Genomic DNA, 26,912 nt, shown 5'->3' with positions numbered 1-26,912 from the left:
GGGCTCTGACATCCAACGCCCTCTTGCATGAAATTAAGCAGAGTCGGGTATCAGATTTGCACATACATCCTTCCGGGATAGGTTTTCATTGTCAGGCCATACCTCGAACAACCTCAGCACCATCCCATTGATAAACCTACATACAAGTGTATGTTCGCCTACAGGTTACCCTCAACCCTCTCATGTCCAGCAGAAATCTCTTAACAATATGTGTTGATTGTTCGGTACGCTCTACCTGAGCCACCTGGTTGGCCAAAAAGTAAACTACATGAACTACATCTGTTCAAACGGGATGCACATCCCTCTCCATGCACCAATTATGCCATTTAGCCCATGCGCCTTTATAGGCTTTTTGGTTCAGAGAGCCCAGGATTCTCTGATGGACCTCTCCTGAAAGTCCTGGCTTAGTCCAGGATTCCCTGAAATTGCCCATGCTAGTAGCCGCAGACTCCCTGTCTGAACCAGAGGGTGGTACTCTCTTGATGGTCCCTGCACGATGTACTTCAGGGCAGTTAGATCTGTATATTGTACGACACCTCTAACAGTGTCAGCTTCCTGTTCAATCTTGACGTGAACAGATCCATCTGACATGGGCCGACTCATGATCTCTTGCAATACTGTCTCGTCCAGCTGCCAATCGCTGGAGTCCCTCAGGTGTCTGGAGTTTCAGTCTGCTTCCTGGTTCTGAACACCTGGCAGGTGCTCTGCCATCACGCTGACCCTCCTCTGAGGGCATTAATGGCAAAAGACTTTTGCTAGCTGCGCTAGCATCTTGGACTCCGTCCTGCACAGGCGATTGATATACCTGACCGTGGAAACATTGTCGATCTTGAGAAGAATGGAACATTGGGTATTCTCTTGGGTCCAGCATTGTACTGCAAATTAGCCTGCTAGCAATTCGAGGCAGTTGATGTGGAGGGCTAGCTCTTCCTCCTGTTGTCAAAATGCAGCACCGGGCTCCCCAGCCCCATCAGCTTTCGTCTGACTTTATACTGAGGGCCGGGGACAATCAAAATATCACCCTCCCATTCCAGGCCTCCACATGGTGAAACCACCACAGTTCCATCCTCGCCTCTTGCAAAATGGGGACTCTCTGCTCGTAAGGCAGTCCCTGTCTGAGATGTTGTATTTTTTTTTTTAAGCGTTGCAACGCTCGATAATGAAGGGGGCCTGGAAATATGGCTTGGATTGATGATGATAGACGGCCTACTAACCTGGCTAGTCCCCGCACGGATATCGAATCCTTCGCCATCATGGCCTTTATCTCCTTCTTGATGGAGTACACCTTCTTTATGGGCAATCTTAAGGGTTTCCTGTCCTATGTCCACAATGAAACCCAGAATTTCTTTTGACTGGGCCGGGATTAACTCAGACTTCTCCCAGTTGATCAGAAACCCCAACTGTTGCAACAAGTCGGTCGCGGTCCTCACCTGCTCCAGGCGCAGTTTTCTGTCCTGGCACATTAAACATTTGTCATCCAGGTATATAATCAATCTGATGCCTTGTTCCCTGAGATGTCCGACCATTGGCTTCATCAGCTTGGTAAAGCACCAAGGAGCAGATGCAGGCCGGAACAGTAGGCTTATAAACTCCCATCTCTGTCCTCTCCAGAGAAACTGGACTAGATGACGTTTATTCAGAATTATGGGAACTGTCAGATAAGCGTCCCCTCTCTGGAGTATGTACCTCAGCAGATTAATTCCCTCCCTCTTGAAATGTCTGCATATTGGAAAGGCATTTATCGCTGTGAGGTTGATTACTGGCCTGTCCTTGCACCTGCCTTTTACCAAAAATATGTTGCTTAAGAAACCTCCCTGCACCACTGCTGTTGGTGCGATGGCATTCTTTTGCCGCAGTTTCTCTATCTCGCTGTCTAATAGAATTTTATCTTCCCTGGTAAGGTTGATTGGTCTTGGTGGATACGCCTGCACTGGTTTTTACAAGAATTTTAACCAGAAACCTTGTATTGTTTCCAATATCCAGGAGTCTCCAGATACCTCTCTCCACTTGTGTAAACACTGCGCCTCTGCCCCCCCCCTACAGGCAGGATGTCGGCGCCTAGCATGAATTCCTGCATTCTGGGCCCATTTGCTTAGCTGTGTTACTGTGATGTTGTTTGCCATTGGACCTCCAGCCTCTGCCTCAAAGGGGTTGACGCGGCGGTCCTCCTGCTCTCTCCATTGCGCTCTGTTTCCAGAAGGCCTGTATGATGTATATCATCTGGCCGAACAGCACCTCCCTCTGCCAGCTTTATCGAATCATTTTCTGCCAAAGATCTTTTTCAAGGAGGCCTGCGCCTTGTCTAGTGTAGCATAGGTATTCGCAAATTTGGCCATGTCTTTGATGAAAGTCTCACCAACTAACTTCCCCTTGGCTACCGCCACTGCTTCAGACAGGCCAGCTCACCTGGCTTGGAGTCAATTTTCATTAGGATGGACCGTCTTCTCTTGGTCGTTTTGGCAATATAAACATATTGCTCTCTGCGCCCAGCCTGACACCACATCAGGATCTATCAACTTTCTTTTGCTTGGCCTCATCTAGCTGCCATATCTTTGTGATTGGTCCAACCACATTGAATAGCTTGTCCTGGCATGCGCTCCATGACATATCTATTCCACTCTGAACGTCCTTGCTGTACCTCCCCATGAAGGTCAGCATGCACTCATCAATTTTGGGGGTCTCTGCCACCCCCTCTGGCAGTCTGGGCCTGGGGCACCCTGCCTGCATCTTATTTCTGGCTTCCTTACTTAAGAGCGCCCTCAGCCTCTTCCTCAAGTAGGCTTTAATGTCGCTAGGTGGTTCCCACTCTAAAGACCTGGGGCGGATTAATGCATCGAGGTCGATTTTCCTCCCCCTGTGCCTTTTCGGCTGATGGCCTGCTTCTTTTGCTCCTGTGCTTCCTGGCACTGTTGGAGGACGAGACCTCTGACAGATGAATCTTTGCTGCTCTACCAGCTCTCATCTGTGGACTCATCGGAGCTTTCCTGGCCATATCTGCTCCATGACCTCACCCTTCTCTTGCCACTATGCTTTTTGTGTGGTGTACCCGGGGGCGTCTGGGCGCTGTGTGCCCTGCAGGTCTTCTTTCTTCCCCCTTTTCCTTAATGTGCCACTCTCTTCCTCAATTTGTCCATTCCCTGAGAGAAGGCCAAGTGGTCATCCATGATGCCCATGCAGCCGTGAGAAGGGCCTCTACCTGCACCTAGTGCCATCTGAACCGCCTGACTCATTCTGACACCAGCAAGATGGCTGATTAGCTACACAGCTGCGCTCGTAGGCATGGAAATCCGGCAAGATCTACTGCTAAAATTGCCCTGGTAGATGGAACATGTTTGCACAGAGGAGCCGCAACCCAGAATCTCTGATGTCCTTCCTATGAATCGATTTGCTCGAGCGGCCACCAGAGCAATGTGGGGCCTGTTTGGGCAGCTGAAACGCCGAGCATGCAGCATCGGAGAGAGGCCAGGAAGACTTGTGCGGGTGCGGACTGTGGTGCAGCATGATGGCAAGGCAGATAGAGTTAAGCGCTGCACTCCGATCCTTGTTTCGGGGCAGTGTCGGCCAGGGGCACGGTAGACGGGAGCAGCTATCTGTGAGAGCGAAGTGAAGAGACAACCACAGGCAGCTGCAGCAGGAGCTGCAGAGCCGCTCAGAATAACAGAGATCTCCGCCCGCCTGTGCAAGCAGCTGAATACCCTGGCATTGGGCAGGCATCAGATAGAGCGTTCAGTCGCTTAAGACTGCATCTGAAGAGTGTGTGGTTGAGGTTGCGACGGCCACCCTGTATAAGATCCATGTGAGCCGACGCGCCCTACATTCTATATAGTGTCTACAGCACGATGGTACCTGCCTCACAACAACCGACCGAGTTGAAAGGTGGAACTGCCGGCATGGCTTTGAGGTCGGCGGCAATCACTGAGCAGAGCGGTGAGTGAGCGCTTGGCATATGAGCTTGTTACAGATGTGAGATGAGGAGAGGCACATCAGAGTGGCTGCTGTAAGTTTAGCAGCAGTCTGGAACTTGCAGTCTGAAGCGGATCAAATAAGGCAGTAAGATGGAACAAAGGGTCCCTTGACAGGTGCTTAGGACCTCCTTAGGCCGTCCTGCACCCAGCAGGTAGAAGGCTGAACAGAAGGGGATTGGCAGAATGTTCAGTCTGGTCCCTGCGATGGGCCAATTCACAGCTGGCACGGATAGCCTTTCACCAGTCTCCATTAGATGTGATTGAGTAGTGCATCAGTGAGGGTCTTGCTCTGTGGCCTGCAACAACTGGCAAGAGAGCGATGTTTGGGATTGCCCAGTGTGATAACATGGGCTGTGTGGTCTCCCTTGTCACTGCATCAATTATGGGGAGTCTCTACCTGCTTCAAGCATCCCACCTGTTATTCAGCAACCTGGGATGTCTCGTTCTTCTGACTTCTCCGCTACTATTTTGCTACTGGGATACCTGATTGGAGTGTAGTAGATATATGATTACTACCTCTACGGAGGCAGATAGTACCATTAACTTTCAAAAGGAGGCTTTTGCTGCGATGATATATACCTACCTGAAGGCGTTATTGACTCAGAACGTAAGGCCGTTGCCCACTGCCTTCGTTCATCTGTCCCATTGGAAGGAGGGCTTGACTTGCCATATGCAGCCCTGAAAAGTCCAGAAAGTTCACTGTCTGCTCCTGTCTATCAGCATCTGTCTGCTGCTAGGCCGCCTTGTGAGTTTGTCATGCTTTGTGCAGTTCGTTGTTTCTCTCCCCTGTTTCTTTCCATCTTTTGCACTCTCCCTCCATCCATGATGCTCTCCATCTCACCTATATACTCCAACTGTAACCATATGACCTATCCTACCTCCCTCTGAAAGCCTGGAAGGAAAATGTTCAAAAAATATCTCCTGGTCTCCAATCCAGGCCTGCCTATCACTGACACCTACAGCAACGTGTCTTCCCGGCAGACTGTCACCGACGTCCTCTTTGTCGCTCCCTATCAGGACCTATGGACCCCACATATGGTCCCTGTCCTCTCTCCTTTCTCATTGTCTACCATTAATGGAAGCAATAGATGGGAAGTGCTCTTGTTGGGCTTGTTTTCCTCTAGGTGCATCATTAATGTCTATCACAATGGCACTGTCATGGCCCAGGGCTCTCAGCCCAACCTTATCCTTCTTGATAAGCATCTTCCATCTCTTATCAACTTCCTGCCCTCTCCCGGCACTCCTCCGGCTGCCTTACCCCTTGCCCCTTCTCCACCTTCGATGGGCTTACCACCTCCCTGTACCCCTCCTCGAAAGACCTTCAAAGGTGGTAACCAGGTCCACTTTGCTACCCTCAACTCTTTTTCTGCCATCAAACATGCTTCTGATATCTTTCTCTTTGTTGAAGACTTTTACCTGGACGTTCTTGCCCTCACTGAGATGTTGTTCACTGCCAGCTCTGTCACTGCTTTTGACACACTCCTGCCTAAGGCTTACAAGATCCTCTCCAAGCCCAGGCCTAACTGGCCTGGAGGTAGAGTAGACCTGATCTTCCCTGACTGTATCCCTGCTACTATCATTCCCACTCAATCCTACTCGTCCTTTGAATGCCTCCCTGCAGGCCCACATCTCTCCAACCCTTTATGTGACTCTCGCCACCATCTACAGGACCCCTGGCCTGGTCGCCCTATTCCTCTCAGAGTGGTCAGACCTCACCTCTTCCCTTCTTGCCTCTACCTCCAAACTTCTCCTCTGTGACTTCAATATTCACCTTGACTCTCCCGAGGCGGCCACTGGACTCTTCCGCAAGCTCAACGACAATCGCTCCCTCACTATTCATCCTTCTGGTCTGAGGCACTCCGCCGGACATAACCTGGATGCTCTCATCTCCTCAGACATTCCTATCTCCAACCCTTCTACTACCCCTCTCTCTTGGTCTGACCTTTCCCCACTAAGCATCTGCCTGCACTGTCTCCTTCTCCGTCATTCGACCAATGACACGTGTGTCAGTTGCTGCCTTTGCTGCCACTTTCATTCCCCCTCCAACTCTTGCCACTGACTCCCACACTGACTCTGCACTCGCTAATCTTCTCCTTTCTATCACCAACACCCTGGATATCCTTTCCCCAATCATGAGGATCCGAATGAAGCCTGCCTCCAAGTGCAACACGTGGTATGACTCCGACCTGGCTTCTCTGAAACGCAAGTGCAGAGTGGCTGAGCGGACGTAGCGGGCATCTTACACATCCTCTGACAAACTGGCCTGTCGCCTGCTCCAAAGGCTATACAGACTCTCTATTCACTCGAAGAAGAGGGCTCAAATCCAAACCTGCATCTGTGGGGCCACTAACAACTCTGGCGAACTCTTTAAAAGCTGCAAGGAATTCGCCAATCCTTCTGCAGTCTCCACATCTCCCCTGTCATCCCTGACCTTCTGTACCTCTCTGGTCGCCCACTTCCTTACTGTGATGCTGGAAATGCAATGGAGGGACAGGCACTCCCTGTCCTTGTCCTGTACTCCTTTTTCATGTGTGTTCTGTGTTGTTTTCTGCACAGAAGTCCATGTGGGACTCCTGGCAGTGCAGCTCTTCCTCTTTTTGGTCATGGCGAACAGACCTTGGGATACCCTTATGGCACCCATGGGTCTCGGGAGGATAGCTCGGTGGCAACGTGCTCACCTTGGAAGCAAGACGACGCGGAGCAACACAGGTTCGATCCCCGGGTCCACGCTTAGAAACCTCTGGGTATTAAGCATTTTATAAATAACCTTTCATATCATATCATGTATCATGGGTAGGGGTACAATCCGTACCCCTAGTGTAGGTTTTTGGGCACCTGTGTGTGGCCCACATAGCAGGGTATGGGGTGGTGGCAGCTCCATGCTGAATTTGACAGGTGGTCTGAGTATCCTCCATTTTGGGATACCCAGGCCCTGCTATTGGAATCAGTTGATTCCTGATAGGAGACAAGATGGCCTCTGTGGCCTCTTGCTTTCTGTTACCTATTACCTTGTTTGACCTGGGAGGCCCTGACTCTGTCCCTTCCCCTGACTGGCTTTTGGGTGGATGTTCTATAGGTTCTAGGCCATTTGGTCGAATATAAATGGTCAACAGGACAAATGGTCGACACCAAAAGGTCGACAGGTCAAATGGTCGAATTTTTTGTTTTGTTTTTTCACATTTTTTTTTTTTAAGGGGGCCCCCCCAACCCCCTTTTTTTTGCTAAAAAAACCCTTTTTTCCCTAAACGAAAACCTAAGAAATATATATATAATTAAAAGAAATTCGACCATTTGACCTGTCGACCAAATTGTGTCGACCATTTGTCTGTCGACCATTTGTCTGTCCACCATTTGACTAGACACCGTTCCATATATGGTATTGTGGGGAAGTCCAGGCCAAACAGGCTGGAGCCTTCCCAATGACTGTATGTTGTAGGTACACCCGTGGGACCTGGGTGAATGGAGTGTTTGACCAATATACATTTCATGCTATGGGTGTCTGGTTTCTGGTGTGTAACACAATGTATGAGACAGCCCTGCCCGAAACCGGTATGAATGCAGTGTGGAGTGCTTGTCCCAAACCACATTCCTTGTTGTGAGTGTCTGGATGGAGAAGAATGGCCTGAATGCACTGTGAGCCTGATTGGCTGTCTGTCTGCTGAATGCTCTTCTGAATGATTGGCTGCCGGAGCCTGGCTCAGCAGTGTGAATGAAAGACAGAAGAGTATATCTGGGGACCTTTCACTTAGTGGAATGGTTACGAAGCTGAAGTCGAAACTTGATGCTTGTTCTCGAAGCCGAGCCGGAAGAAGAATTGCTGCTGCTTTCCCTTGACGCAAACTGAAAGCTGCCGTGCATTGAAGGACTGATCCAAGAGAGGACCTGGCTAGGAGACCTCTTCTCGAGCTACGAGGGACCATCACACACCAGGTTACCTTCACCAAGGCTCCCTTGAAGTCAGTCCTCGAAAAGGCTGCCGACCGGAAACGGGGACCGCCGAGGAATCTGAAGTGAAGCACCAGGACGTCGAGGCCATCGACGACCATCACCATTGACCGAGGTTCAGAGAACTGATGTAACCTTGTTGTCCGGAGCTGCAACGCTCCATTGCCTTAGGCACTTTGAAATCAAGGACTCCCTTGCTCATCACCGTCGACTGCTTTGTCCCGCCGGAGAAAGTCAAGGTTGCTGACGAACCGAGGAGAATTGGCCGGTGGGTTTCCCACTACCCAAAGACCACAAGGACTCTGACGAAGAGCCGAAAGTCAGCCGTGGTCGAGTCCTGATCCCCGACACCAAACACCAACTACCTGATGCCCTTGCTGGGCCTACTTTCTTCATTAAGTACTCTTTGCTGCCACAAACTCTTGTCATCGAGCAGCACCGCACGCCTCATCTTCACAGGAAGTCCACAACCGATCATCGACGAGCACCGCAAAGTCGCAGCTGGGCCCTCGATGACAGTGTTCACCTTTTCCTTGAGGAATCTCAACGATCTGTGGCTCCTGCCTTAAAGGGAGTTCACTCAAGAAGGATCCGTCGACGACTCGACTTCGAACTCTGCTAAACTAGGTAAATTGGGGTAGTAGAACATTTTAGAAGGAAACAAGAGTCCTTTAAACAATATATGGCCTGGGCTTGTAAATATACTTTATTTACAGGTTGCCCAGGTGGGGGGATCCTCATACAGAACTGTGTCTCGTGGAAGGGACAAAGTATTCTGCCAATTGTTTAACCCAACTTGTTTTCCTCCCATGTCTAGTGTTGGTTCACATTGTTATTAGACTTGTATGTCATTTATAACTGTCAGCAGTCAAGAGTCAATTGTGGTACCACATAGATATTGTGCATATATTTTCTGAAAATCAAATATTATTAGCATGTTAGTTATAACAACACAAAACAAAGCTACTGCATTCCTCGGTAACTCCAACAGTAATATCTCCCTACCCCCATGCCCCTTGCCATGGATTTCCAGCCTGTACATCACACGAAAAGTTGGACATTTTAACAACACTTCCATTGTAAATCAGGGTTCCCTCCCTAGGTACCCCAAAACACAAGGCACATGAATCTCTCCCTTCTTCCACACCTTGGGCCTTCTATCCACCGATGCCACCTTCCCAAATTGAGATCTTCCTCCACCTTCCCATCCCCCTCAGACTCCTTAACCCATCCGATTGGGCCGCCCAGATTTCTCAAAAAAAGGGATCCAAACACCCTCAATATTAATCCTTGAGTCTGCCAGGAGGTTGGTGAGGAACTCCATGTCATATATGGCACAGATCTTGGAAACCTATTCCTTCTCCACAGGCATGCACTGACTCTTCACAGCTAGGCCAGGCAGCACCTCGCTGCAACTAGCATAATGTGAAGCATATGATCCCATTCTTCTGCGGGCTCCCTTTCCGTGGTAACCCCAAAGAGAATGAGCCACGGGGAGAGGTTCCTCTGAATACTGTCAACCTTCTTTATCCAAGAAAGGACCTCCCTCCAATATGTCCTCACCTTAGAACAGGCTCACCACCACATATGTATGTAATCTCCCCTCTCGCGCTGGCATTTCCAACAGTGTGGGTCATACCCTTCTCTCATTCTCTCATCCGTGCTATCATCACCGGGAGGTAGCGCCACCTATAGAGGAGTTTAAGGGCATGGTGCCTATACTGCTGAGACATGGTGGAACGGTAGGCCCTCCTGCACATCTGGTTCCATATCGTGTCCCCAGTCTCCTTGCCCAGATCCCGTTCCCACTTGACACTCGAAGAGGAGGACCCCCTACGGCTTGCCAGAAGGAGTAGCTTCTATAATCCTGCTATCAGCCCTTTGGCCCCCGTCTGTGTAATCAAGAACGTCTCAAAAATGTTCAATTCCCTCTAAGATGGCCCCCCCTCTCCTCAGACATGGCCCCCTTTAATTGTAGGAAATGGAAGGGCGAGAGCTTACGCAGACCCAAGGCATCCTCCAGCCCGCCAGAGTTATAAAGGCATTTCCCACCCACAATTGCAGAGCCCCACCGCGTACCACTATTGAAATGCCAGTGGTTCCTCTATCCCATTCCTGAGTGGGGAGCCCAGGTGCATCTCTGGGCAGAAAGCCACGTCTTGAGCCACCTGTTGTCCCCTCCTTCTTTCCAGATTGACCACAAAACCTCCAAAACAAGGTGGTGCAGGACTCTGTTCGGGATGCGTGTCAGGGGAACCCACAACCACTCATCCAGCGTGACAGGGGCCAGGACCCCATTATCCATTGCTACCCATTGTTTCCCTGAGCTTGGGCTAAAGTGATCTATCAAAACTCGCAACTAGGTTGCTTTGTAGTATGTAGCCAGGTCGGGGTAACCAACTCCCCCCTCATCCTTAGGCCAAATTAGCGTTTCATAGGCAATCCAGTGTTTCTTCCATGCCCATAGGAGCCGCAGCATGGTCTGCTTTACCTCAAGCAAGAAAGACTTGAGCACTGGTGCCTGCAACATTTGGAACAAGAAGAGGAACTTGGGAAGAACCACCATGTTTACAGAATTTAGCCTCACCATCCAGGACAACCCCAACCCCACCCATCTCTCCATATCACACTTCATAGCTGCCCATAGGGGAAGGAAGTTACTGCGGAAAAGGTCCCTTGGATTTCGCATCACCTGGATCCCTAAGTACCGAAAGATCTCCTTCTGTACCATGAACGGCAAAACCACCACATAGCCCCTTTCCTCCTCCGATAATCCATCAATCGTGAAGACCACCGATTTCCCCAGGTTTACTTTGAAACCTGACACCTTCCCATAAGCCTCCAGACTTTCCAACACATGAGGGACCGAGTGGGACGGATCCAAGATGTAGAGTAACGCATCGTCCGCGAAGAGGCTTAGCTTACAGTGTATCCCACCTACCTCAAACCCCCTAATCTCTCAATTTTCCCAAACTGTCACGTCCCAGGGCTCCATCACTAACACATAAATCAGCAGAGACAGGGGGCTTCCCTGACGCATACCCTGCTGCAGGGGGAAGAGCCCTGATTCTCTACCGTTGACCACAACCCTAGCAGTGGGCTCTGAATACAAGGCCGCTATCCAACCCGTCCATCTTGGACCCATCCCCAGGGATGCAAAGACCTCCCCATGAAAGCCCAGCTCACCCGGTCAAACGCCTTTTCGGCATCAAGGGACAGTGGAAGCGCCCCCTTCTTCCGCACCTCCTGTGAGCTCGTAACGTGGAGGGTTTTGTGCATGCTGTCTGCTCCCTGCCTGTTTAACACAAAGCCCACCTGATCCGGGTGAATCAACCAGGGAGGTAAGCTTCCATATGTGTCACCATGATTCTGGCTAAGATCTTGGCGTCTATGTTTAGGAGGGAGATGGGCCTGTATCCCATTCCCCAGTTAGATTGAACAACTTGGCCAAATGTATCGATTGATACTGTTTATAAAAATCGGCTCCCCCTCTCCGATTAGGACCGTATGTAGCTCTTGTCTCTTGTCCCTCATGTCACTCGGTAATGCCTCCCTGTACACAGACCCCTGATTGAGCTGTAGGTGCATTAGCCTCAGCTCCTCTCGAAGCTTACTTTCGATCATCACCCTCTCCCGTTTTTGCAGGCACCTTCAGCAATGAGCAAGCACCGGAATGTGGCCATTTGTCTCAAAGTAAGACTGCACCTCTTTACCCAGAAATTCCCAGAACACCTGGTCTCTCAACAAGGTATTGTTACATCTCCATCTATAGTTCCTCTGTGTCTCCGGCAGTCACCAGGTTGTCACTACTAGTTCATGGTCAGACCACGTAATAGCTTCCACCCTTGGGACCCCAACCTCCCCCTCCTGCTCGCTCGGGACCAATAAGATATCAATCCTTGTGTATGACTTGTGTGGAGGGAAGAAAAGGGTGTAGCCCCCTGCTCCCGGCCATGACCTACGCCACATGTCTACCCAGAAATGGCCCTGCAGGAGATCTCTGAAGGCGAGGTTGTCTCATGTGGATTCTCTCAGTGCCCGACCCTTAGCCGACCACCAATCCAGCTGGGGGTCCAGTATCAGATTGAAACCCCCCCCCCAGCAACATCACTCCTTCTGCCCACCCACCCACCACCCTAAACACCTGGCGTAGGAACTCCACCTGTCCAACATTGGGCGCATATGGGGTAGCAAGCGTGATCGTGCATACTCGTGCGTCCCTTTTACACCAAGGAACCTCCCCCCAAAGCCCCTCCTAGTCTCAATCGCTTCCAGATTAAATGACTTGCCCAACAGTACACCCACTCCCTCATTCTTAGAGGTTCTATAAGAGGCCTAGAAGTTCGCACCTATCTCTTGTCCTCTTATCAATGATTCCGGCCCCTGGCGATGGTATGTTTCTTGCAGGAAGAGGACCATCAGTGTCTGTTTGCGGAGCATACTACTTGTGAGAGATTGTTTATTTTGAGAATTCAAGCCCTTTACATTCTGGGTACCCACCACTGCCTCAACCATTACCCCTCTTCACCCTTTGCCCTTCACTCCCCCTATGTCCAACTAGGCACATTGCCTCCCCTTTGCACAGAATCCATAGCATATTCTGCCTGCCCTCATCCCCTCTTTCTCTCCCCCCTCCGCCCAACCCTCCCACCGCTCCTCAGCCTGTACCCCACCCTCACTTCCCCTCCCCTTGATCGAGACATCCGTCCCCACCACCGAGTCGCGCTGGGGGTGATCAACAAACCATCAGGGGTTCCTCCCCTGCCTTGGGTATCATATGTAGCAGCTATCCCACTCCTATCTCTCTGAGCCGGTCGAAAGGGATACGCTTAAACCCCTTCCATTCCAAGCTGAGCCCTGCGCCATTTCTCCTGTCGTCCCGGAACCCTCCCCCAGACTACACACCCTCCACCCACAAGACATTCTTCACTTCTCAACAGTTTAGAACTTAAACCAAACGAACAAGCTATACAGCTGGTCAACCTCCCGACAGCATCTAACAACTCAACAGTGATTCCCCCCCTTGTCGAGACGGCTCCTTCTGTGCTTGTCAGCAGTCACCAGTGTCTCAGTGAGGGCCTATCTGAACCGCAAGATTCCGCATCTTGTTCTCTCAAGTGTCCTCGTTTCACGGGGGGGGAGTGTTCAGTTTCTGAAACTTGCGGCTCCCTTTCCCCTTGCGCCTTCCTCTTACCAAGTCCGGGCCTCTGGGATTGCGAGCCGGGCCCGGCCTCTGGGTATGCGAGCCGGGCCCGGCCCCTGGCCGCCACATCCGATGAGGGGCCTCCTCGGCTGTAGACTAGCTCTTCCGTGAGTCGCTGGATATCGTCCTCAGCCACAAAATGATGCATCTCCCCGTCCCACTCGACCAACCCAAATGGGTACCCCCACCGGTATTGAACCCCTCTTTCCTGCAGCAACTTAGTGAGGGCCCCACACTTCTTCCTCGTCAACAGCGTGTGGGCAGAGAGGTCCTGGAAGATAGACACTTTGGAGTCACGATAATTTATTTCCCTGAGACACTTTGCTTTCTCAAGAACCCTCACCTTGTCGCCATAGTAGTGCATACGTGCTAGGACTGACTGCGGAGCACTTGTGCCCCTACCCGCTCTATTCACTCTGTCTATCATGAGTCTTTCGCCTTGCTCTGCACCATCCTTATAATGTCCTGCACCTTGGTCTCCAGGCCCTCTGAGGTCTCCCACTCCACCTCCAACAGTCCAAAGATCCTGAGATTATTCCTCCTCTCGCAGTTTTCTATGTCGTCCACCCTGAGGCGTAGCTCCTCTTCGCGTCGTTCCATTTCCATGAAACGGGCCTTCACCTGTGTTTCCAGGAGCGCAGTGGACACCTGGTTGGCCTCCACACCGTCCATTCTTTCTTCCAGGGTGGACACCTTAGTAGACAGATCATCCAGCCTCGCCCCCATATCTGTCCTCATCCCCCTAATCTCTTCCAGGATGGTCTGTATGTATGATTTTATGGAGCACAGCTCCGCTGGTGCTAGGGGTGCACTTCCAGATGGCATCGTGTTTTCTTCAGTATGGAAGTGGAATTTAGCCAGGGCCCCCTTCCAGCTCAGAGGGTATCTCTCCGTTCCCCCCTTTCTTTATTTTCCAGGAGTCATAGGTAAGGTCTCACCGATCCTCGGGTGCCCAAACTCAGCACTGGCTCTTGCTCCTCTGGACTGCACACCAATGTTCACGGGTTGCTTAGGGGGCACTGCGACCTCCAGGGACGCCCCACATCTCAGGCAGAGATATCTCACAGGTTTCTCACAGTGAAAGGGGTACCCCCAGCAGGTCCCTCTTCTCCAGGTTATATTGCTATGCTCCTCCAAATGGGCAACATGGGGGTGGATGCCTCCCCGATGGAACACATGTCTCTGGGGACCTGTCCCTCTCACCATCAGAGAGCATCCTCCAGATCCCTTTTACTTCTGACTTGGTGCAGTGGTGGCTCCCAAGCAGTGAACCCGGGTCTGCCTGTCATACCCCCTTTATCTCCCTCCTCAAAGGGGCCTCATGCAGCCATCTTGCCTGCGCCCTCTGGTGGCCATATTGTACATATTTATCATTTTAGTATTACCTGAGCACTAAGTGTGTTACAATATTTGTATATATTCTGAACCTTATTTATATAAAGAACTGTGTTATCACTAACATAGTGTGCGGACATTCCTTTGTGGGGGCTTGGGGACAACACTGTACTTAAGAACCATCCCGCATTACCTCCTGAGAGCTTAAGCCTTGATTGCTCGTCCATTGCTACCAACAATAGAGAATCTTGGCTGGGGTGCTCTATGCTTCTACTCTGCCATATAGAGGGCAGGAGTACAGATAACCCCCCACGAGTCTTGACACTGGTGGCAGCAGTGGAATGCTCATGGTTTTAAGAATCAGTGTGTAACATTGCCACTTACAAAATAGCCACACTTTGTGAAATTGAGGTTTAGTTTTGTACTAGGATAACTACATTACAAGCAATGGAATCTATTGCAAATGGTAAATGGACTAGGATGAGCTTAGAGGCTCTCAAGAGTGCTTGTGAAGCCAGGGAGTTAGACTTTGAAGATAAGTCTAGGGCTGAGCTGATAGCTGCCCTGGTGGACTACCAGACTGATTGTGAATCTCTTGATGAAGGGGGAGGCGGGGTGCAACGATTGAGGACCCTGCCCCTAGGGTTGTTATTGAATCTGTTTCTGGGAGTGCCACCACTCCTGCTACCTCTATTCCAAAACCCAACAATGTTTCTTCAGGGGATTCCTTGGAACTTGAATTATTGAGGATGACATTGGCCTTTGAATATAAAAAGTTGGAAACTGAAGCTGAACTTAAGGAGGAGTTGGCACAGCAAGTGATACTCAAAAATAGGGATCTTGAACTCAAAGAGAGGGATCTTGAACTTCAACACAAGGACACTGAATGTCAGAGAATCCAGCTACAGAGAGCTAGAGTGGAGACTTCAGTAAAACCAGTTGAAAGGGACTGGCCACCAGGGGGCGCACGGACGATGAGCACCGCCGTGTGAGCTCTGCACCCTCGGGTCCCAAAAGCGCTTTGAGCCCCCGCTTTTGACCCCCCCGTGGAGAAGCAACTGCTGCTTGTGCCATCCGAAGTGGCCCCCCACCCACTGAGCGAAGTTTGGGTGAAAAACGGACTTCCCATCCCGGAGTAAAGTCCATCCGACAGCACTGCCCCTCCCAGCCGCATAGCAGCAGTCGGAAAGCGGGGCGCGACTATGCGCCACATCGAGGAACCTGGCTCACTCTACGAGCCGACTGCGAGCGGCGCAGGCCCTGCTGTAAACCCCCGGCGGCCGCAGCCCTTCCGCCTGTCCCGCTTCGCCTGCGGAGCGGACGACCATCTGGGGCAGGCGAGTGTGTCCGCACTACCCGCGCGGCTACCTGAGCAGCTCCGGGCTATGGGCGAAAGGAAGCTGTGAAGAGGGTAAGTGGCCACCCCCTCGGAGCATGCAGTGGCGCTTCGCCTGGCTTGGGGCCCTTCCTATCCCCCCCCGGCACTCTCCTCATCAAGGGCCCGGGGCCGGAGATAACATTTGGGGTGCAGACAGGAAACGCCCCCCACCATAACCGGGCCCCTGCGACAGGCGGCACGCGGCCTCAAGTGGGCCCCCACATCAAGGCCAGACACACAGGCCACTGAGGCGGCACACGCATATATTGAACGCGGCCTACGCCTTTGGCCCAGCAGATCCGAAGGACAAGCGCAGTTCCCTGGGAGATTTTGACGCCACAGACAGCCACGGAAATCAGGGCAAGGGACTTGCGCCCGAAGTGAGGACAGTGCAGAGGGTTGGGCCCCCATCTATGGGGCGTGTGCCCTCCTCTGCACAACCACCAGTCTTTCGCCCCCCCCGGGGCCTGAACCTCAATCTAAATCATAGGCACTGGTCAGGAGATCTCCCCCACGCCATCTTGCCTGGGCCTACACCCAAGACCACGCCGACAATGGAGCACCCCTCCAATTGGAAAGGCTCCCCCGCGTTGAGAGCTGGGCCCCCGTGCGCTGCGGGGCGTGTGCCCTTCTCAGAGCCAACGTCCATAAAGATGCCCGCCTCCACTGCACCTCAACACGGTTAAATGGGTGCCCCCCAATAAACCAAGGCGCAGCACGCACCCTGCCCCTCCTCAACTGCCCAGACTCCTCTACCAGAGGGCACCCTCCAACCTTGAGCCATATTCAGTCGGGTGGCTGTGGAACCAGGGACAAGCCTTGATTTCTGCTCTCTGGCTGTACCCTTAGTGGGATCTCTTGCCCAAACACCGCCAAACCCAACGTATGAACGCCAAGGAGAGACTGGCGGCATACCAGTTCTCACCCTCGCAACACAGCTATTGCGCACCCGGAGTCGCCACTATGTCATCACCGGGCCCCGAGGCAGCCTCCACCAAAGCGGACGTCCCCGATATCCTCAACGAAATGCGGAGTATGAGAGCTGACATTGGCAGCAAAATCGATAAAATAACCCAAAGGATGGACAAGATGGAGGACAGGCTTGAAGAAGTTGAGCACAACCAGTCCTCGCTGAACACCCTAGAGACCCAAATGGACTTGCGACTCGCCGGACTCGAAGCCAGGGAAGAGGAATTTCGCCTAAAAATCGATGACTTGGAAAATAGTGAGTGGCGCAATAACATACGCATCTTTGGAATTCCGGAGAATGAAGGCGAGACTGAGTCAGACCTGAAAAGAACATTGCATAGCATAATGAAGTCGCTTTTCAATGATGACTCAATTGATGAACCCAGAATTGAACGTGTCCACAGGGCTGGGGGAAAACCAGGAGGCCCGCGATCGGTGCTTGCCCGATTCCATTACTACGCAGACAAGGCCAGGGTCTTGGACAAGGCCAGAAACACTCCGCAAGTCACGTTTGGCCCGGTACATGTCTCCATATATCAAGACCTATCCTCCCACACACTAGCGATGCGGAGAAAGTGCCAGCCACTCACCAAAATGCTGAAAGAAAAAGGGGTCCGATACCGTTGGGGTTATCCCTTCTCGCTTTCCTTTGAATGGGAAAACAATTCCATAAAACTAATCTCAGAAAAGGATATTAGGTGCTGCATATTTGACCTATTGGGTACCCAGGAGGAGGAACCACCACAGAGCGGAAACATGACAGAGGCAAAGGAATGGCACACCAAAGGTCCACGGAGAAAGAAGATGCAGACCGCCAGGAAATATAGACGGGTGAACGCCTCCCCGGTCACCGAACATTGAACCCACTTTGTTCTTTTACTTGTTTCTCTTTTCATGGGTGCACCTGGCGACGGACATTAGGCTAACTAGAGACCTCTTAGAACGTCGGATGGGCACCCATTGGGTAGCAACGGGGGAGGGTGGAATCGTTGTCCTCACACCGCCCCACTTGATGCGGATGAGGTGCTCACAAAGCAACCTGGGGTGAAGGTACACTTAGATGATGTGATTCAATGCACTTTAGTGGGCCTTAGAGAAGGTGGAGGAAGCCGAGGTTTGTGTGTGGCCCGAGAAAGGGTAGCACGTAGGAGGTGGTGTGAACCGTTATGAAAATGAAGGAGGGCCCTTACAAAGTTTTACCGGGGACGAATATCGGGCGCAAATGACCAAGATCTTATTGTTGAAATGCAGTTCAGTTCGTTAACATGTTTACATATGCAGGGGGGGAGTTGGGGGCTCATGGTTATGTTTTATAATTATGTGGTTGGGACCGTTTGAGGTGCGGTTCCCATTGGTGGTCCGAAGACGATTGGGTGAACATAACCCAGCCGGATCGGACGCCGTATGGTTTGGGGGGGGGCTAGTGTAACTCAAAGGGTCAGGTGGAACGGATGAATACGAAAATGAGAAGAAGAGAAAGGCACACTTAATACTGTTGAAGGCTGAGCGACAAGGATGTTCAGCGGCCCCCATAGGGTCACATAGGAATAGGCATTTGGCAGGCGCTTAGAGCAGAGACATTGAGGCAGGCGCACTTATTGGGCTACCTCACACATTGCAATGGCAGCAACACCTAGACATTACAAGCTACGCATATGCACACTCAATGTAAAAGGCTTGAATTCCCCCACTAAACGCTCGCTGGTAGCGAGGGAATTTAAGAGGTCTAACATTGATATTATGTTCTTACAAGAGACGAAATATCAGAAGGGTAGCGAGAAGGGGATTCCCAGTGGTCTGGTGGGGCACACATATTGGAGTTCGGGTGTCCTCAAAAAAGCTGGGGTGGGGATCCTGGTCCGGAAGAACCTCTGCATGAAGATCCTAAATTCCTGGACTGACACGGAGGGTAGGGCCATGTTAATAGTGGGATCCATTCAAAACACAGTCGTAACCCTTGCCACAATTTATGCACCCAACCAAGGCCAAAAAAGATTCCTCCTTAAAACGACCGAATGGCTTTTTAATAAATCGCAAGGTCATACTATTCTTGGGGGCGACTTCAACACATGGATGAGCAGTGCCATGGATAGGCAAACCGCACACAATGTCTCCCAACCTCCCCGGTCGCAGGAACATGCAGAAATTAAAATGATACTTGCCCTGTACGCCTCTCGGACAGTTGGCATCACTTACATCCAATGGAGAAAGGATTTACCTTTCGATCCATCTCTCATGACACGTTCACAAGAATAGACTATCTGTTCCTCTTGGAAGACCTAATGAGAATACTCCACACCGCAGACATACATCCCATTGCATGGTCTGACCATGACATGGTTGTGGCGGAACTAGACTGGGAAGGCCTTGCCCATCGCAACACTAAGTGGAGGTGCAACAAAATGGTGTGGTCGGATGTGGTTTTCAGGGAAGAATTGAAAAATGAAATCAAACAATTCTTCACGACCAATGATACGGGTGAAGTCACGAAAGTGAATGTATGGGAAGCGGCAAAGGCCACTTGGCATGGGATCCTAATCAGGGAGGGGGCGAGGAAAAAGAGGGAACGCACCTTGCTGGAGGCTAACGTTAGAAAGAAATTAGACGAAGCTGAGAGTCTAGCCCAGACAGCTCCTCAACGTAGAGCTGCACACCTTGCGGAAGCTAAGGCATTACGGGAGGAGCTAAAAGCCCTGGAAATGAGCAAGGTGACCCAGACCTTACAATATCTGAAACAAAAGTACTACGAAAAGGGAGATAAAGCTGATGCCCTCCTTGCGGCAAGGCTCCGTGCGCAAAGGGCAGAAAGATGTGTAGACATGATAGAGAGGACAGATGGCACTCTCGTGGATACAACAGAATCCTCCCCGGAGGGCATACGAGGGGCATTTGCCTTTTTTTATGAAGATTTATATACCTGTGACCCTCCTCCCCCACCGGGGGCAGAAGAGGCAGAACTCCCGGCACTTACGCGCCCGGAGGCGGAAGCTCTTGACACTCCGGTCACTAGGGAGGAGGTGGCTGATGCCATTAAACGTCTTAAGGCAGGAAAGGCTCCTGGGCACGATGGCTTCACCCCTGGCTTCTACAAAACGTTCACTACGTTCCTTACCCCCTTCCTGGTGACCCTATTCAACCACATCTTTGAAACACGGCAGGCACCCCCATCCTTTGCTCAAGCCCTCCTAACGGTCATCCCAAAAGAAGGCAGAGACCCCAAATACTGTGGGTCATATCGCCCCATATCACTCCTTAACATAGATGCCAAGATATATGCGAGAGTGATAGCGGCCAGATTAGAAACGCATTTACCAAAATTAATGCACACGGATCAGGTCGGCTTTGTTATGGGGAGACAGGGACCTGACACGATGAGGAAGACGTTACACTTGATCACACGGCACAGGGGAGGAATGATGACCCCACCCTCCTGTCGCTTGATGCCGAAAAGGCCTTCGACAGAGTCGATTGGGAGTTCCTGGAAAGGGTTCTAGTCTGGATAGGTCTTGGCCCCAAACTACGCCGCGCCATTAAGGCAATATACTCAGCTCCCCAGACCTCTGTAGTGGTGAACGGGTGCTACTCAAGGTGGTTCCCATTAGAAAGAGGCACCAGGCAAGGCTGCCCATTATCTGCTTTACTGTTTGTATTGTCTCTCGAACCACTGGCACAGAAGCTTAGACTTGACAAAAGGGTGGGAGGAATTAAAGTAAGGGATCAGGAATACAAACTAGGCCTATATGCTGACGATATCCTCCAGCATACAACGAACCCCTTGAGTTCGATACCTGCGGCTATGGAAATAATTGGGCAATACGGCCAATTGGCGGGCCTGAAAGAGTAGGGACTCAGAGGTTGAGCAATTCACACCCCTAGGGATGGAGGTTAGTCTCACTACATTGCGATATTTGGGCATCAATGTGACTCGTGACCTGGGTGACCTATTTGAAGCCAACTTCCCCCCGATACTAAGTACAATACAAAAAGACATTGAACGGTGGACAAGGCTCACCATCTCGTGGATGGGCCGACTGAACACCATTAAAATGGTAATCCTGCCAAAGTTACTTTACCTATTTCAGATGCTCCCCATCCAACTCCCCAGAGATTTCTTTGTAACCACCAAAAAAGTCCTACATACCTTCCTATGGCAAAACAAAAAATCCAGGGTCCCTGCTGCCTTACTTCACCTCCCGAAAGACGATGGCGGGGTGGGTCTCCCAGACATAGAGCTGTACTATAGAGCAGCACAACTGCGAGTGCTAATCCCACACGTCAGACAACAAAAAGACCCTCAATGGATAGGCTTGGACAACTACTATCTCCGTCCTTTTATCGTGGGGGAATGGTTATGGGTACCTGGGCCCCAATTACAAAATAGCATTAAAAAATCACCCCATCCACGGGACCATATGGGCCATATGGAAACCAAACAAAGGAATGAAAGGAGTCACAACATGGCCCTCCCCCCTTGCGCATCTATGGGCCCCGGGCATTCGGGATGACATTCCTGATCCAGGCAGTTTTGAATCATGGTACGAGGCAGGGCTTGAAAGGGCAGGCCAATTACGGAGGAATAACGCTTTCATCACTATCCAAGAGCTGGAGGAAGCTCTCGGCATAGGTCAGCTCTCAGTTTTCCAATACCTAAAACTAAAAGGTGTTATGACCCGGAAGGTCTGGAGGGAGGCGCTACAGAAAGACCTCACCCAGTTCGAAAAAATTCTAGACACATACATAGGCTCCAAGGGACTCATCAGTGCAATGTATGCAGCACTAGTTGAAGTCAACACAACCCCCTCAATCACTTTGAAACATAAATGGGAAAAAGACCTTGGGAGACATCTCACCCCAGAAACATGGCTCAAGATTTGTAGAAGGATCTCGAAAACCTCTATCTATTGTCAGTACAAATTGCATGGGATTAAGCTTTTGTATAGGTGGCAGTATGACCCACTCCGGCTAGCCAGGATGTATCAGGATGTGAGTCCTTTCTGCTGGCGGGGCTGTGGCCAGAAAGCGAACTACTGGCACATGTGGTGGGGATGTAGGGCGGTCCAGGCATATTGGGACGAAGTGCTCAGTTGGATAAAAGAGCTTGAAGGAGAGGAAAGGGAGAAGCACCCACTCTTGATCCTATTTAGTTTGGTCGAAACAGAAGAACAAACAATCAAATTGCCCATGATGACACATGGGCTCTTGCTTGCTGCAAGGGCCTGCCTTACAACTGTGTGGAAAAGAACTAGTCTACCAACTAAAGCTGAGTGGATCAACCTCTCCCGTAATATCTTCAATATGGACAAGCTAACAGCAGCCATTCATGGTGATCGCACTTCCATTGACAATGAATGGTCCGAGTTCCGAGCCAAGTACATTGCACAAAGTTGAGTGTGCAACACGATACAGCTAAAGCGTCATTGCAATGATCTGCCTACTACTCTAATGTTAATTCCGAAATGTCTTATGCAAGTGCCACTTTTCTAAAAAATTCTTTTGCCTATGAACTCCTTCGCCGGACTGTAAAATTTACTTTAGACCAGCTGTCGCCTCAAGGGCTGCTGGGTGGGGGGAGGTGGGCAGGGGTCAAGTTGTGGTTAGTTGTTAAGTATGTGCAACTGTAAAGCAGTTGAGTTACTCTGTATTCTTTGTAATGAAAACTGCATTCTCTAGGTTTGAAAAACTATAAAACCAATTTTCAAAAAAAACAGTTGAAAGTGTCAGGTCCCCTGCCACCAAATTTATGAAAGATTTGGTTACTGTGTATGTGGAGGGTTCTGATATCCTCCAGTGTATTGAAACGTTTGAAATGGCTTGTGGAATCCATGATGTTGATAAAAGAGATTGGGCTAAGTGTTTGTTAAGCAGAGTGCCTCAGACTGGTTATGGCTGTATTCTGAAACTGAGTGTGGAAGAAAGGGGTCGGTATAAGTGCATGAAGTCTGCTTTGATTGCCAAGTTTGGCAAGACACCTACCAAAACCCTTAAAAGGTTCAGAGAATATAAGAAAAGAGAGAATGTGTCTTGGACTGACTGGGTGAGTGCTGCACATATGAACATGATGGGGTGGATAGATTGTTACAAGGTGAAAATGTTCGTTAAATTGTCCCACCTTTTGTTTTTTGAGCTTTTTTCGGAATCCTGTTCACCAGAGCTGCGTCAGTATGTTGCTGACCAGAACATTTTTTATCCCTTTAAGCTGGCCAGGCTGGCTGACAAGTGGGTCTCCCACCGGGTGTCCCCCAAGGAACCCAGTGGGAAGGACAAGGACAAAGAAAAGGGGGCCTCTCAGAAGTCTTAGGAGTCCCAAATGCAGTCACAGTCGAGTAAATCTAAACCTTCCTCTCCTAAGACCCAAAAACCTAGTGGGGATAATTCCCATGTGGGTGGGAGTAACAGTAGTGGTCCTCCTGCTGCAAAGCAGGCTCCCGGTGGCTCCAGATCCGTACCTTGCATTCCTGGCAACGGTTGTGCTGTGGGGCTCTGGACCACAAGAAGGGTGACCCCAAGTGTAAAGGTAGGGCACTTGGAGTCCTGGCTGTCAGCCTTACCTACTCTTACTTTTTTTTCGTATATTATATTTCTTTTTAGTGCATACGCACCTTTACAAATTTATTTTACATATAATACTTATAGCTTCAACACTTTACAACAAATGTACATTTAAAATCATATTGCAAGGACATAAGACACCTTTTCATATATAACATTTTTTGCACATCACTTCTACTTCTTTTACATGATAAAATACTCTTGCTTATTATCATAGCAACATAATACATTATGAAAAAACAACTTTTATAACAGTAACTATATAAGTGCATCAGAGAAAGAAAGAGATAAGAAAGATCAAAACAGACAAATTACCCTGTACTTCAAACATCTAATTGTAGTTCAATATGGTATGGAAAGCGGGCAGTAGCAAGGATTATGGCATTGCTTCTGCCCCAAATGTATTTGAGCCAGATAAGGTTTCTGGCTCATATCGTATTTGCATTTTTGAAATCTTTTAGCATTTGTATTCTGGTGTGTTCAAACCATGGGCAAAACAGAAAAATATGTTTTAAAGTTTCCACAGCGTCGGTAGAACGACAGAACCTACATATTGTGTCGTTAAGGGATTCCACATTAGCATACCAATGTTTAATCCGCATTTTTGTGTGGAACAAATCGAGGCGATATCTCATATATGGATTACGTGCCTTATTACAAGCAAATAATGTCAAGTATAATAGCTGGGGGTATTGTGTATGCCTAAATTTGGCATACTTAGAAAAAGAAGGATATGAGGCAATTAGATCAGAAGTCCCAGCCCAAACAATTGTTCCAATCATACTCTTACTTCATGCCTGAGGTGGAGGCCACTGTCCTCCCCTCCTCTACAGGAATCACCTTCGGTGCTCCTGCAGAGATTTCCCTAGTGTCCCTTGGGGCCTGCGACCAGTACGCTCTGCGTGGTGGCAGTGGATGATGCCCTGAGTTATAGCTGCCTTGCGCCTGGCCAGGGGCGTTGAAGGGGGAGCTGAGAATAGATTGAAAACCGGTTTAGCTAAAACGGAATTAGACTTGGAAACTCTTACTACTAACACTCTGAAACACTTGTGTACGAGCGCGATAGAAATAAAATATCAATTAAAAAAACTCTTTTTTTAAAACTTCTCTTTATTGTTTTCATAACTTAGGGAAACAACAAAACCCACAAACTTGTCCCACCTCCCTCCCCACCCCCCCCAACATTGACATAGCGCCCACAGCTCCCCCGTCCATTGCAGAGGTACTGGCTACAATCCCACAAAACACTGGTAGATTTTTGAGAAGTGTCCTCTTGAATGGCCAGCCTTGTACTGGTTTGAGAGACACTGGGGCAAGCGTGACAGTGGTGGACAGGACCCTGCTCATGCCAGAGGACTATGTAGGTGCTCCTTTGAGAACTACCAGGTCAGCTGGCGGGCCTCCTAAATTATCTCATGTAGCCCTAGTCACCATCACGATTGCAGACAAGACAGCAACGGTTCCTGTCCTGGTTCAGGACAATGTACCTGCTAACATTTTGTTAGGAAATGATCTAGTGGAGTTGGGGTTAATCTCTGATGGTCTCCCCCTGACTGCTGCTGCAGTCATTAGGACACAGGTCACACTGGGTCTGACTGCCAGTCAGGTACACAAGCCGAAGGGGAAACCCAAGGCGAGAAGGAAGAGCAAGAAGGCCACCTCTATGAAGGGGGCTCCTTTTCTTCCTGCTGCTTCAGCAGCACCCACTGTGATTCAGGCTCCAGACGGGCTGGGTCCAGTGGTAACCCGAGACTCAACTCCTGAGGGAGAAGAGCCAGAAGACCCTCCTGCGGGAGAGGTGCTCAAACCAGACGATCATCCCGACCTTCAATGCCTGCTGGCTGAAGGGGGGCCCTATAGGGGTGACCTCTGTAAGGATCAGAGAGACTGACACTCTCTCGAGGGTCTGAGGAAACAGGCCCTGGCACAAGATGAAGTGCCTAGGTCATTTTAAGATTTATTGGTTGGGCGAGCTCCATTTTAGTGAGCCCACTAAGCCTGAACCTGGTGCCCTCAAGAGGTTGGTGGTGCCCCAAGTTTACAGGCCCTTCCTACTGCAGTTGGCGTATGAGGTGCCCTTAGCTGGTCATCTTGGGACCAAGAAGACTAAGCAAAGGCTCTCTGCCCATTTCTACCTGCCCCGTATGAGAGTTGAAGTGGAGTTCCACTGCAGGACCTGTCCCACTTGTCAATTGTCTGGCAAGACTGGAGGCAGTGTCATTGCCCCATTGCAGCCGTTGCCAGTGGTTGGCACACCATTTGAGAGGGTTGGCATCGACATTGTCGGTCCCCTTGACCCTCCCACTTCAGGTGGACATCGGTTCATCCTGGTCCTGGTTGATCATGCCACCAGGTACCAGGAGGCTATACCCCTTTGGACCATTACAGCCAAGGTGGTTGCCAGGACTCTCCTGGGCATTTTTACCAGAGTTGGATTCCCTAAGGAGGTGGTCTCTGACAGAGGATCCAACTTCATGTCCAGTTACATGAAAGCGATGCGGAAGGAATGCAGAGTAACCTATACGTTCGCCACCTCCTACCATCCCCAGACCAATGGTCTGGTTGAGAGATTTAATAAAACTCTCAAGGGCATGCTGGGTGCTTTGGAAGAGCCCCTAAGGAGGAAAGGGGATCTCCTTCTACCATGCCTGTTGTTTGCCTACCGAGAAGTACCTCAAGAGGGTGTTGGTTTCAGCCCCTATGAGTTGCTCTTTGGACATCCTGTGAGGGGGGCCCTTGCCTTAATCAGAGAAGGTTTGGAAGCCACCCCTCCAGGTCCTGCCAAGCAAGTGGGGGACTATGTGTTGGGCCTCAGATGGAGGATGACACAGATGATGGGCCAGGTGACAGCGAACCTAAAGGCCAGCCAGGAATTGAACAAATACTGGCATGACCTTAAAGCATCACAAGTGGATTGGACTCCAGGTCAGGAGATCCTTGTGATGGAGCCTACCAAGCCTAGAGCTTTGGCAGATAAGTGGACTGGACCCTTCAGGATAAAGTCCAAGATGGGCGAAGTCAACTATCTGGTTGACAAGGGAGTCTCTGGGGCAGCCCCTCGGTATTCCATGTGAACAGGCTCAAGCCTTTCCACAGGCGAGCAGAAGTCTCATATCTCTTGCTAGCTTGAGAGCAAGAAAAGGATGAGAGTGAGCCCCTTCCTGATTTGCTGCATAGCAACCCTCAGGATGGCTCAGTGGAGGGAGTGCATCTCTCTCCAGATCTGACACCAGAGCAGCAGAGGGCCTGCAGGGCTTTGCTCCGGCAGTAGGCCCGTCTGATCTCACTGACACCAGACCTCACCCCATGGTGCAGGCACGAAATTGACACTGGTGACAGTGTGCCTGTAAAAAGCAGGTGCTACCGAATGTCAGACACGGTTAAGAACCACATCCAGGCGGAGGGTGCCAAGATGTTGGATCTGGGTGTTATTGAACCCTCAACCAGTCCCTGTTCCAGTCCAGTGGTCCTTGACCCCATGGCAAGTGCACAGGCAGGTACCAAGGATTGGCAGTTCTGTATGGACTATAAAGGGGTCAATGCTGTCATCAAAACTGACGCTCACCCA

General features: G+C 50.4%; 1 protein-coding gene across 2 annotated transcripts in view; it reads right to left on the bottom strand.

Annotated features, from left to right (window-relative positions):
• BTBD8 (BTB domain containing 8) overlaps window positions 1-26,912 on the bottom strand; it is a 2,362,893-nt gene that overhangs the window by 10,225 nt on the left and 2,325,756 nt on the right. The gene's annotated exons all lie outside the window — the stretch shown is intronic.

This window comes from Ambystoma mexicanum, chromosome 1q (genome assembly GCF_040938575.1).
Source record: "Ambystoma mexicanum isolate Mex_15411 chromosome 1q, UKY_AmexF1_1, whole genome shotgun sequence".
In the NCBI taxonomy this organism is placed as follows: Eukaryota; Metazoa; Chordata; class Amphibia; order Caudata; family Ambystomatidae; genus Ambystoma; species Ambystoma mexicanum.
Note: the sequence above shows the minus strand (reverse complement) of the source record. Positions and strands in the feature narration are given on the sequence as shown.